Genomic DNA, 14,443 nt, shown 5'->3' with positions numbered 1-14,443 from the left:
CATTCATCACATCCTTTTGGCCATATCACATCACACGGCATATGCTGCAAGAACAAGTTAGACGTCCTCTAATTGTTGTTACAAGTTTTTACGTGGCTGCTATAGGTTTCTAGCAAGAACTTTTCTTACCTATGCCAAAACCACAACGTGATATGCCAATTTGTATTTACCCTTCATAAGGACCCTTTTCATCAAATCCGATCCGACTAAAGTGGGAGAGACAGACACCCGCTAGCCACCTTATGCAACTAGTGCATGTCAGTCGGTGGAACCTGTCTCATGTAAGCGTACGTGTAGGGTCGGTCCGGGCCGCTTCATCCCACGATGCTGCCGAATCAAGATAAGACTAGTAACGGCAAGTAAATTGACAAAATCGACGCCCACAACAACTTGTGTTCTACTCGTGCATAGAAACTACGCATAGACCTAGCTCTGATACCACTGTTGGGGATCGTTGCAGAAATTAAAAAAAATTCTACGCATCACCAAGATCAATCTACGGAGAGACTAGCAACGAGAGAGAGGGGAGTGCATCTTCATACCCTTGAAGATCGCGACGTGGAAGCGTTACAAGAATGTGAATGAAGGAGTCGTTCTCGCAGCGATTCAGATCGCGGTTGATTCCGATCTAAGCGCCGAACAACAGCGCCTCCGCGTTCAACACACGTACAGCCCGGGGACGTCTCCTCCTTCTTGATCCAGCAAGGGGAGAGGAGAATTTGAGGGAGAGCTCCGGCAGCACGATGGCGTGGTGGTGGAGCTTGCAGTTCTCCGGCTGGGCTTCACCAAGCACTACGGAGGAGGAGGAGGTGTTGGGGAGGGAGAGGGCTGCGCCAGGGGAAGGGGGTGCGGCTCCCATGCGCCTCCCCACTATATATAGGGGTGGAGGGGGCTGGTTTCTTGCCCTCCAAGTCCGTTGGGGCGTTGGCAAAGGTGGGGGAAAGAAATCCCATCATTTCCCTTCCCCACCGATTGTTATCCCCCTTTTTTAGGGATCTTGATCTTATCCCTTCGGGATATGATCTTATTCCTTCTAAGGGGGGATCTTGGTGCGCCTTGACCAGGGGTGTGGGGCCTTGCCCCCACTACCAAAGTTCATGTGGGTCCCCCCATGCAGGTGGGCCCCACTCCGGAACCTTCTAGAACCTTCCCGGTATAATACCGAAAAATCCCGAACATTTTCCGATGGCCAAAATAGGACTTCCCATATATAAATCTTTACCTCCGGACCATTTCGGAACTCCTCGTGACGTCCGGGATCTCATCCGGGACTCCGAACAACATTCGGTAACTGCACACTAATTCCCATAACAACTCTAGCGTCATCGAACCTTAAGTGTGTAGACCCTACGGGTTCGGGAATCATGCAGACATGACCGAGACAGCTCTCTGGCCAATAACCAACAGCGGGATATGGATACCCATGTTGGCTCCCACATGTTCCACGATGATCTCATCGGATGAACCACGATGTCGGGGATTCAATCAATCCTGTATACAATTCCCTTTGTCAATTGGTACGTTACTTGCCCGAGATTCGATCGTCGGTATCCCAATACCTCGTTCAATCTCGTTACTGGCAAGTCACTTTACTCGTTTCGTAATGCATGATCCCGCGACTAACTACTTAGTCACATTGAGCTCATTATGATGATGCATTACCGAGTGGGCCCAGAGATACATCTCCGTCATACGGAGTGACAAATCCTGGTCTCGATTCGTGCCAACCCAACAGACACTTTCTTAGATACCTGTAGTGCACCTTTATATAGCCACCCAGTTACGTTGTGACGTTTGGTACACCCAAAGCATTCCTACGGTATCCGGGAGTTGCACAATCTCATGGTCTAAGGAAATGATACTTGACATTAGAAAAGCTTCTAGCAAACGAACTACACGATCTTGTGCTATGCTTAGGATTGGGTCTTGTCCATCACATCATTCTCCGAATGATGTGATCCCGTTATCAATGACATCTAATGTCCATGGTCAGGAAACCATAACCATCTATTGATCAACGAGCTAGTCAACCAGAGGCTCACTAGGGACATGTTGTGGTCTATGTATTCACACATGTATTACGGTTTCCAGTTAATACAATTATAGCATGAACAATAGAAAATTATCATGAACAAGGAAATACAATAATAACCATTTTATTATTGCCTCTAGGGCATATTTCCAACACAACGCCCCCCCATGCGCATAGAACCAAGTTCTGCACCTGGGGGGGCCAGCTCCTAGTAACTGGAGTGACCTCTGCATCCAGCATCTCTTGCTAAGACTTATCCCACTTAGGTATTGCCACTGTATAGCCACCTGGCCCCAGCCTATGGAACTGCATCTTTTTTTGCGGAATTGGCCTTGTTTTTTCTCAACCGTTCCTTAGATAATTCTGATTCCTTGAATTTCATGAAAGCGGGCCAGTGTTCTCTTTGCTTCTCCAGTGTTCCCTTGAATTCTGGAGTCTTCCTTCATCCTTCGACGTAGTTGGCCCATACAGTTTTCTTGTGGGTGTTGAATGTAATTGCCATCTTCCTAAGAGCAGCGTCCTTGACTTTCTGCACATCTGCATCAGTGAAATGATCTGGTAGGGTGAAATGTTCCACGAGAGATTCCCAAAGCGTTTATTTTGCTCTGTCGTCGACCCAAGTAAGATTTGGACGTTTATTTTTTGGCTCTTTCCATTCTTGAATGGAGATCGGGAGTTGGTCCTTCACAAGAACTCCGCACTGACGAATGAACTTGTTCGCAATGTTCTTAGGCGTGCTTCATTCGCCATTAGCTTTGATGGCATCGATGTTGTTCTTTACACCCTCCTTCAACTTTTTGCCTGGGCCTCGCTTTGTCCTGCTGCCTGTAGAAGCAGATTTGCTCGATCCGAAGGGCTGAAAGAAGAACGATCGATTCGTTAATATATCTTCAAATCAGAAAACATGTGATGATCACCAGATGCCTCCTTATATTAATATACCTCGCCGGTCTTTGTTATTTCAAGATCAACATTGTCTGCGTCATCATAATCATAATCATAGTTCATGACTTCATCAATTCGGTCGTCGAGATCGAATATCTTATCATCACCATCCCCGGTATTGTTCAGATATTGGGAGCCGTCATCTTCTTCATTCAGATCATCTGGGCTGCGAGGGCTGCGTATGATCTCGAACAGGGCCTCTTCTCCCTCTCTGCCGGTATTCTCCGCCATAGCTTTTATTTAACTAATCCAGAAGAAATATAAAATAATTTAGTATTCAAATTACAATGCATGGATGTAATCAATAAGGAAAAACTGAATCATAGTACATAATATGCACCGTCTCAAATAATATATAATCTCGAATACATCATCTCGAATAATATATAATCTCGAATACATCTTCTCTAATAACATATATAATCTCGAATACATCGTCTCGAATATTATATATCGAATACATCACTATAGCTAGCTAGCTAATAAAGATCGAATACTACAGAAGAATCTAGGCCACTCGCGGTTCCTGAGGCGCGGGCGGTGGACACCCAAAGAGAAGGAACCATCACAAGATCATATCTCCGGTCATCTGCCCAAAGAATCTGCCAGGTATTGTAGAACCTGACGTCCATAGCAGCCATGTAGCGACGGACGTGCTCGTCCTCCTCCCTGACACGGCGACGCACCACCTCCGGCGGGGCTGGCTCCCTCTGCACCGAATGTGGCCCACGCAAATGCCACCAAACGAGATCAGGGTCGACGACGGGACCCGGGGCCGGGTTCCTCACCAAGCGGCTCTCCCCTGAAGGTAGCACCTCCCAGTGCCAGCTGGGCGGAGCCCGGTCCCGGACATGGGTCCTCTGAAGCAGGACGTCGTCGCGAACGGGTCGACGGCGAGGATGCGGTCCGGGCATCATCGAAAACAAATACTATATGCAAATGTAACATTTTTTAAATTATTGGATTGTGTCTTATATTCAAATTGTAAATTTCTATAACTAAAATTATAAGAAACTAAAAGAACATCGATCATCGTCTAAAAATTTGAAATTAATCTAATTCATCTTGCTAAACCTAACATTTCTAAAATTTCTAACATTTCTATATACTAAAATTTATAACATTTTTATAAAAACAGAAAAAACCTTTGACATTATATTATAACTAACATTTCTATATACTATTTGACATTAATCTAATCTAATCTAATTAATTCATCTAAAACTTTGTATGAAAACAGAAAAAACAGAAAAACTAAAAACCAAAAACTAAAAAATTGTGTGTGTGTGCGCGCGTGTAGTGTGTGTGTGTGTGCGCGTGTAGTGTATGTGTGTGTGTGCGTGTAGTGTGTGTGTGTGTGTGCGCGCGCGGCCGGCGCAGGCGGCGGCGCGGTGGATTGGAGGGAGGAGAGGACGGGGGAGGGGTTCACAGCGCGCGCGGGCGAGGTCGATGCGTCGGCGACAGGGACGGCGACGGCGCGGGACGGGGCGGCGGCGCGACGGGGATGGCGACGCGCGGCGACGGGGACGGGGAGGGCGACGACGCGGGGACGGGGACGGCGCGGGGACGGTGACGGGGACGGCAACGGTGCGGGACGGGGCGGCGGCGCGACGGGGACGGCGACGGCGCGAGACGGCGCGATGGGGGCGGCGACGGCGACGGCGTGGGACGGGGCGGCGGCAGAGAGAAGTGGGAGATGAGAAACTGAAATTTTTGAAGTGTTTTCTTATATAGGAGGCACCTTTAGTACCAGTTGGAGCCACGACCCGGTACTAAAGAGGGGTGCGCTGCCAGGCGAGGGGCGCAAAGTTTAGTCCCACCTCGCCTAGCGAAGGGCAGCCGTACTGGTTTATAAACCCAGCTGCGGCTGCTCCTTCGAGCTCCTCTCCAAAGCAGGCTGTAAGGGCATATTTATCCCTAAGATGTTTTGGTGATTGATGACAATGCTTTTGCGGACTAATCGTGTGCGCTGAGTGCTTTTCAAAGATTCATTCTTTTGGGCACGAGACGATATCCTCCCCTCGGAGCTTAAAGCGAAGACGGTGTAGTCCTTTCGGATTAGTTTGGTGGACTAGTTTCATAGGGATCACCGTACTATCAAGAGGGGGTCCGTTTTGGAAAGGCTAGGGCGGAATCATCACATACACTTCCTTTGCCCCTCCCTCCGAGCCTTTCCGTTTCGATGATGGGCTTGGTTCTCCTTTCTTTGTGCCCTCTCTGGTCCCAGCGGTAGTACCGCGGGCCAGAGCGGTAGTACCGCTTGGGTGGTACAAGCGGTAGTACCGCTCCGGAGCGGTAGTACCGCCCAGAGCAGTAGTACCGCTAGTAGCACCGTGTGTGTGCTGTCTCTGGTCCCAAAGGTAGTACCGCGGGACAGAGCGGTAGTACCGCTTGGGTGCCACAAGCGGTAGTACCGCTCTGGGCGTGGTAGTACCGCTCCAGAGCAGTAGTACCGCTGGTGGCCCCAAGCCGTAGTACCGCTCTGGTCCCGTGCTAGTGCCGCCTCGATTCGAGGGCTCTTTTTCGTGTCGGGTTTTACGGTACTGGCCGCGGTTGTGGGGGCCGTAGTACCGCCCCTGTGCGGTAGTACCGCCCTCCCTCTGCGGTAGTACCGCTGTGGACCAAGCGGTAGTACCGCGCTCTTGGGCGGTAGTACCGCTTATTGTTGCAAGCGGTAGTACCGCTGAGCCAGCGGTACTACCGCTCTCTTCGGGGCAGAGGGGGGGTAATGGTTGGTTTGTTCCCCCCACTATATAAAGGGGTCTTCTTCCCCAAAGTTGACTTACCTCTTCCCCCAAAAGCTCCATTGTTGCTCCAAGCTCCATTTTCGCCCGATCTCTCTCCCTAGCCAATCAAACTTGTTGATTTTCTCGGGATTGGTTGAGAAGGCCACGATCTACACTTCCACCAAGAGAAATTTGATTCCCCCACTTATCCCTAGCGGATCTTGTTACTCTTGGGTGTTTGAGCACCCTAGACGGTTGAGGTCACCGCGAAGCCATAGTCCATTGTGGTGAAGCTCTGTGGTGTCGTTGGGAGCCTCCAATTAAGTTGTGGAGATTGCCCCAACCTTGTTTGTAAAGGTTCGGTCGCCGCCTTCAAGGGCACCAATAGTGGAATCACGGCATCTCGCATTGTGTGAGGGCGTGAGGAGAATACGGTGGCCCTAGTGGCTTCTTGGGGAGCATTGTGCCTCCACACCGCTCCAACGGAGACGTACTTCCCTTCAAAAGGAAGGAACTTCGGTAACACATCCTCGTCTCCACCGGCTCCACTCTTGGTTATCTTGTTCCTTTACTTTCGCTAGTTTACTTGTGTTATTTCTCTTACTTGCTTGCGTGCTTGTTGTCGTTGCATCATATAGGTTGCTCACTTAGTTGCATATCTAGACAACCTATTTTGATGCAAACTTTAATTTGATAAAGAAAAGCTAAAAATTGTTAGTTGCCTATTCACCCCCCCTCTAGTCAACTATATCGATCCTTTCAATTGGTATCAGAGCCTCGTCTCTTTATTAAGGACTTTACCGTCCAAAGAGTATGGTTGACGTCGTAGACGGTGCGGAGGAGCACTCCGGTGAGAATCCTGTCTCGTCTACGGGAGATGGGGGAACCGCGGTCTCTCGTGAGGAATTCAATGTGGCGTTGGACACATTGAAAAACTCCATGACGACCAAGGTCGAAAGCATGTTGAATAAATTCTTAGAAGGGCTTAAACTTACAACCGCACCGTTGAAAGTGGGTGATCCCGCTAACAAGGTGACGGATGCTACCTCCAACAAGGGGGAAGCTTCGAGCGAGAAGGCTCCTTGTTCTAGTGATAAAAATGGGACCAGCATCTTTGCCCATGTGGAACCTCCACCCGTCTATGGTGGACCGCTTCCTTCCACTCATTTGAATCATGCCGGCCCGGCCCCTAAGATTGAGAAGAATGTAGATTTTGATTCTTGGGTCTATCGTTTTAAGCGTCATTTAAATCATGTGAACACTAACCTTTGGAGAATCATTGAAGAAGGCTTCTATCCGCATGACCGAAGCAACTTCACTCCTAGAGAAGTTGTGGATCATCAATTCAATGAGAATGCTCTCTTCATCATCCAAGAAGCAATCCCGCCCGAAGATCTTCCTCATCTCCGGCCTTACACCGTGGCCAAAGATGCTTGGCTCCAAGTTGTTTCCCTCTATCGGGGAAGCGCAAGCATTCAACGCTCCAACTATGAAGTGGTGCAAGATGAAGCCGACGAGTTTGCAATGAAAGAAGATGAAGAACCTCGTGAGCTTTTTCGGAGAGTGACCAAACTCGCGGTCTCTCTCCGAGATCATGGAAGTAAGGACACGGATGACAATTGGATCAAGCGCAAATTCCTCAAGGCAATGATGCCCTACCACAAAGCCATGTCCTCTGTAATTCGTCAAAGGCCGGACTTCCACACCTTGTCATCAAGTGAAGTGTTGGATGAGTTTGTTGCTATGAGCATCTTGGACAAGACCGCCGACAATGCGGTTCTTCGCTCTCAAAGAGTAAAGAAGCCCAACCTTGCTCTAAAGGCCAAGGCTAGTATGGAGGAAGAGGATGAAGAGGAAGAAGAGGAGGGCAACCTCGAAGATACGAAGTATGCCTATCATGAACACATGGCTCTTGCTTCAAGACAATTTTGGAGCAAGAAGAACATGAGGCCAAACTTCAACAAAAGCAACTCAAGTGGCGCAAAGGGCAAGGAACGGATGAGGACTTGTTTCAATTGTGGCAATGTGAGCCACTTTGTTGCGGAGTGCCCTTACGAGAAGAGGGAAGACAATGGTGGCAAGCTCATTAGAAAAGACAAGGCCAAGTCGTTCCCCAACAAGAGCAACTTCACCAAGAAGACTCCCTTCAAGGCGTTGGTGGTTCAAGAAGAGTACAATGAGGATGATGACGATGATGAAGATAGTGAGTCGGTTGCCATGGCCTCCGTTGCCGTTGCAAAGACCCCACGGGTGTCTCTCTTCGACTCACCCAATGAGAACATCACCGCCAAGTGCCTCATGGCTAAAGCCACCAATAAGGTAACCTCCAACATCAAAACTACCATCATTAATCATCCTTCTTCGACGGATAGCATTGATGAACACGAGGGAACAAATGTGGAGGAAAATGAGTTTGAGATCTTTATGAGTAAACTCAAGGGTAAATCCAAGAAGCACTTCGTTGCTCTCTTGGAACAACTTGGTGAAGCCAATGACATGATCGAGGCTCACGAAGATACCATCTCTAAGATGGAGGGGCATAGTCGTGACTATGCCGATGAGATTTTGGATCTTTCCAATGCTCTTGACGAAGAGCGTGGTCTTCGTTTGGCTCTTGAGGAGTCATACAACGATGATCATGCTAAGTTAAAGAAGGATCTTGATCATGCTCTTGTTGTGTCTCGTGTGCTAAACTCCGAGAAGGCAAAACTTGGGGTTGATCTTGCTAGACTCAAAGAGGAGTTTGGCATTCTCGACAAGGCTCACAAAGTCTTGAAGGGTGTTCATGCTAGCCTCAAGGAGTCTCATGATCAACTCCAAGTGAAGCTAACAAAGGAGAAAGCCACCTTTCCTCATATGGTGTTAATTGATAATGCAAATGCTACTAACCCGTGTCATGCATACAAGGTGAGAAGAACCTCAAAGACCTCTTGAGCAATCAAAAGGAAGTTGTGGCCAAGGAGGGGATTGGGTTCGCACCCAATCCCAAGAACAAGAAGAAGAATGACAAGGCCAAGCGACCTCCTCCTCTCAAGCAAACTTTTGTGAAGGAGGGAGAGGGTGCTTCCAAGGAGAAGAAGAACAATGCGAAGGGTGGAGGTGTCAAGAAGTGCAATGCCACTCCTTCCAACAAAGCCGGCGACTTTAATCCTTCTTATGTGTTATGCCGTGCTAGTGATGGGCATGTTTATGCCAAATTCGTTGGTTCTCCTCATGAGTACATTGAATGGTCTATTTGGGTTCCTAAGACCCTTGTTGCTAACATCAAAGGACCCATTACAAAATGGGTACCTAAAACCAAGCATTGATCTCTTGTAGGTGTTTGCTTCCGGTGGGGGATCATGGTTGCTCGATAGTGGAGCTACAAATCATATGACCGGAAGCAAGGACTTGGTGGTGGACGTGCACAAGAATCCATCTATGCCCACCAATGTCGAGTGGGGTGATGCCTCGTCTTCTAAGGTACTGGGACTCGGCAAAGTTGCCATTTCTCATGATCTCACGATCGAGAAGGTCATGCTAGTTGAGTCCCTTGCATACAATTTACTTTCCGTTCGTCAACTTGCTATCATGGGCTTTGCCACCTTCTTTGATATTGATACCGTGGCCCTCTTGTGGAGCAAGACTCTTAAAGTAGCCTTTGTTGGGCATGTCGAGAACGGTCTCTATGTGATTAACTTTTCGGAGCAACCCACTAAGACCGCGACATGCCTAATGGCTAAAGTTGACGTAGGGTGGCTGTGGCATCGCCGTTTAGCCCATGTCAATATGAGATCTTTGCAAAGTCTTCTCAAGGGGGACCATGTCCGTGGACTAACGAACGTTAGTTTTGCCAAAGATCGTGCTTGCAGTGCTTGTATCGAAGGAAAGCTTCATGAGAAGGCTCACCCTCCCACGACTCTTATTTACTCGAAGAGGCCGTTGGAGCTCCTTCATTTGGATCTCTTTGGGCCTCCATCCTTTGATAGTCTTGGGGGTAGAAAGTACTGCTTGGTAATTGTGGATGATTATTCTAGATACACGTGGGTGTATTTCTTCAAGAGGAAGAGTGAGACTCAACAAACAGTCATTGACTTTGCAAATGAAGCCCAACGTCAACACAATACAAAGATCTTGACAATAAGAATCGACAACGGCACCGAATTCAAGAACTACACCTTGGATGAGTTTCTCAGTGATGAGGGGATCAAGCATCAATATTCCGCACCTTACACCCCTCAACAAAATGGTGTTGCGGAGAGGAAGAATCGGACGTTGATGGATGCGGCAAGGACCATGATGGCGGAGTTCAAGTCTCCATACAACTTTTGGGCCGAAGCCATCAACACCGCGTGTCATGCTTCAAATCGGCTCTATCTTCGCAAAGGTTTGAACAAGACTCCATATGAGATCCTCACCGGTAACAAGCCCAACCTCAAGTACTTTCGGGTGTTCGGGTGTAAGTGTTTCATTCTCAAGAAAGGTGTTCGTTTGTCTAAATTTGAGACTAGAGCTCATGAGGGCATATTTGTTGGTTATGCTACAAACTCCTATGCTTACCGTGTTCTCAAAAAGTCCACGGGACTTATTGAGGAGACGTGTAACGTGGAGTTTGATTGAAATAACGGCTCCCAAGTGGAGCAAAGTGGTACTTGTGATGTAGGTGATGAAATTCCTCCCCAAGCCATAAGAAGAATGGGTATTGGTTATATCCTACCCATTGAGGAACCCCTTGTGGCCGAAGGAGAAGGACAATGCTCCACTCAAGTGGAGCCTTCACCAACGCAAGACCCACACGCTTCCGAAGAACAAAGTGAAGGCCCTCAACCTCATGAACAAGATCAAGGGCAAGATCAACCTCAAGATGGTGATGATCCACCAAATGATGCCCAAGGTCAAGTTCTTCCCCTCGAGCTAGTTCAAGATCAAGAACAAGCTCAAGATGATGCTCAAGATGATCAAGTTACCCCTCCTCACTTCACTTCCGAGGAGGAATTGGAGCGTCGTGCCGCTAAGATCGCTTCCAAGCTCACCACCAAAGGTCATCTCATGGAGAATGTGGTTGGAAGCCTAAGAAAGGGGGTAAGCACTCATAGACAATTAGCAAACTATTGTGAACATCATGCGTTTGTTTCTTGTGTCGAACCCCAAAAGGTTTATGAAGCGCTTGAGGACCCGGATTGGCTCAACGCCATGCATGAAGAACTCAACAACTTCGAACATAACCAAGTGTGGAAGTTAGTGCCAAGGCCAACCGGGAATCATAATGTCATTGGAACCAAGTGGATATTCAAGAACAAGCAAGACGCTCATGGAATCATTGTTCGCAACAAGGCTCGTCTAGTGGCACAAGGCTACTCCCAAGTCGAGGGTATCGACTACGGTGAAACCTTTGCCCCCGTTGCTCGCCTTGAATCTATTCGTTTGTTGATTGCTTATGCTTCTCATCATAATTTCACTTTGCAACAAATGGATGTGAAGAGTGCCTTTCTTAATGGTCCCATAAATGAGTTGGTATATGTCAAACAACCCCCCGGGTTCGAAGATCCCTATTTCCCCGATCATGTGTATCAACTCCACAAGGCGCTCTATGGCCTTAAACAAGCCCCACGTGCGTGGTATGAGCATCTTACGGAGTTGTTACAAGATCGTGGATTCGAAATCGGGAAAATCGACCCCACTCTTTTTACTAAGAAGGTCAAAGGGGAGTTGTTTGTGTGCCAACTATATGATGATGATATTATTTTTGGTTTCCCTAACAAAGCTTTCAATGAAGAATTTTCCGCTCTCATGACCTCAAAGTTCAAGATGTCTATGATGGGAGAGTTGAAGTTCTTTCTCGGATTCGAAATCAAACAAAGAAGAGAAGGAACCTTCATCAACCAAGCCAAATACACTCAAGACATGCTAAAGAGATTCAAGCTAAGTGATGTCAAGCCGGCTTCCACTCCAATGCCCACCAAGTGCCAACTTGACATTGATCCCAATGGTAAAGCGGTGGATCAAAAGGTATATCGCTCTATGATTGGATCCTTGCTTTACCTTTGTGCATCTAGACCGGATATTATGTTGAGTGTGGGGATATGTGCACGGTTTCAAGCCGCACCTAAGGAAAGCCACTTTGTGGCGGTCAGGCGAATCTTTCGATATTTGGCTCATACCCCAAACTTTGTCCTATGGTACCCAAGAGGAGCAAACTTCAAGCTTGTAGGTTTTTCGGACTCCGATTGGGCGGGAGACAAAGTGGATAGGAAGTCCACTTCCGGAGGGTGCCAATTTCTTGGTGGCTCTTTGGTAAGTTGGTCTTCCAAAAAGCAAAGTTGTGTGTCTCTCTCGTCCACCGAAGCGGAGTATGTGGCGGCCGGAAGTTGTTGTGCACAACTCTTATGGATGAGGCAAACTTTAAAGGATTACAGTGTCATTTGTGACAAAGTGCCTCTTTGGTGTGACAATGAAAGTGCTATCAAGATTTCTCTAAACCCGGTGCAACACTTCAAGACAAAGCATATTGAGATTCGGTATCACTTCATCCGGGATCATATTAGGCGAGGGGAGATCGAGCTCAACTATGTCAACACTCATGATAACCTTGCAGATATTTTCACAAAGCCATTGGATGAAGCAAGATTTCGCGAGTTAAGGCATGAGCTAAATATCATTGATTTGAGCAATGTGGTTTGAACCTTTGCACACCCCTCACATTCATTGTGCTTTCTTGTCTAGGTGTAGGCATGGACGTAGGGGGAGTGTTGTTCTCTCAATGAACTTTCCCTCCCCCCACAATGCATAAACTGATCTCACTCTTTCACATTAGCCATTTTTTATGGTACTTGTGCTTCAAAGACGAGCTTTGGTCATGGGCCCAAGGATAATTCTTCGCGGTGCCATACCAAGTGACTCAAACATAGGTGGCCTCGGCCACCGCCCTCTCGTATAGAGGCGTGTGATTCTTGTTCTCTTGCTAGTGCTCTTGTTGGTCTTCTTGCCGTTGTTTCCCGTCTTTCGTTTTGCACCATATGTGTTGAGTCTGGTTTGTGTTGCGCTGGGCGGTACTACAGTTGCGCAGGAGCGGTACTACCGCTCCATGGAGCGGTACTACCGCTTATTCGGCTAAGCGGTACTACCGCCCCTCACCACGGTACTACCGCTAAGGGGCGGGGCCAGGGGGTTAAGTCGTGGGCAGGGGTGGTTTCCTCGACCCCATACCCATTTGCTTCGTCCCCTGGTTCCTCTTCCTCTCTACAGCGCCATCTCGCCGCGGGAAGGCTCCGGCGGCCCTCCGTCTCCGGACCATTCCTCTCCATTTCCTTCGGTGGAGTCGATCCCCACCTCGTCCTCTTGCCATGGATGCCGGTATTGCCCCCGTTCCTCTTCTCTTCGTGTCTAGTTTTCAGATCTTGCGTTTTAGGGGCAATAGTAGTTGCATCTCTAGATTTTTGGCCAAATCTAGGCTTGAGTAGGTTGGAGAAGGCAACTAGACTCTTTGGATTGATGTTTGGTAGGTTTATTTTTGAATTTGGCATCCCCGGTAGTGCCGGATCTGACCACGGCAGTAGGGATCCGCCGTGCCCCGTCTCGAGCGGTACTACCGCTCCGCGGAGCGGTACTACCGCTTGTGTGGATAAGCGGTACTACCGCTGAGCAGGCACGGTACTACCGCTGGATGCCTAGTTCCATTGTTTCCTACCACATGTTGATCCATCTTTGTTGTGTTTATTTGGTTTTGATCGTTTCTACTGGTTGTTTCTTGTGTCCGTGTGTTTGGTTCCAGGTGATGAACATCCTGAGCAGCATGTCCGTCGTGTCAACCCCGGGCGTTCAACGTCGAAGCGGTACCGCTCATCTGAGCCTGCAGGTGGTTCTTCCAGTGCTCCACAGCCGGCAGGGGGTGCTTCCTCAAGTGCTAATCCTCCTCGCACGAAGAAGATTGCCAGCCGACCAATGCCAAGTGGCAGGAAAGTGACTGAGATGTCTAGCAGGGAATTCTGGGACAAGCGTCGGCGCAACCCCTATGAGGAAGAACAAGAACCCAATCTTGTCAACCGCCCGTTCTGGAACCGGTTTCAGTATTCCACATACTTTGATGTGATCAAAGCCAAGAAGAATCTCTTTGTCAATGTTCATTCCATCAACACGGATGCTATGGAGAAGGACCCTGAGTACTTTGGTGATGCTCTACAGATGTGCTCTCAGTTGAACATTCTCAGGATCATGCAGTTCAACAAGGACTTTGATGCAGATTTGCTAGCACAGTTCTTTGCCACTGTTCACCTAGGGACTGATGCAGACAGGACTCTGACTTGGATGACAAATGGAAAGGTGCTAGCTGTACTACATGGGGCTGCTTGAGGTGGAAGATCAAGGGCTTGAGACTCCAGTTGGTTTTCGTCCTCACCAGAATACTACCTCCACTCACAAGCAAGCCCTCTGGCCCTACTGTACTCGGAAGGTCCAGCCTGAGACCAGGAAGGAAACTTATGAGTTGTCTACCTATTTGGACATCCTTCACCGCATCTTCCGCGAGACTCTCTTCCCTCGTATTGGGAATCTGGACATGGTGCACTCTTACCTTGTGGACATGCTTCTCTTCTGCCAGCGTGAGAAGGACGCAAACACCGGCGAGTCTCTGGACATCTCTCATGTCATGTGGTCTGAGCTTTTGGCGGCTGTTTCTGAGCGCAAGTGCCCAATTTATGGTCCGTTCATCATGTTGCTTATTGAGAGGGCCTGGAGACGTACCTATCCTGATGAGCAGCTGGAG

The sequence above is a fragment of the Aegilops tauschii genome, chromosome 2 (genome assembly GCF_002575655.3).
Source record: "Aegilops tauschii subsp. strangulata cultivar AL8/78 chromosome 2, Aet v6.0, whole genome shotgun sequence".
Classification (NCBI taxonomy): domain Eukaryota; kingdom Viridiplantae; phylum Streptophyta; class Magnoliopsida; order Poales; family Poaceae; genus Aegilops; species Aegilops tauschii.
This window is presented reverse-complemented; position numbering follows the sequence as displayed.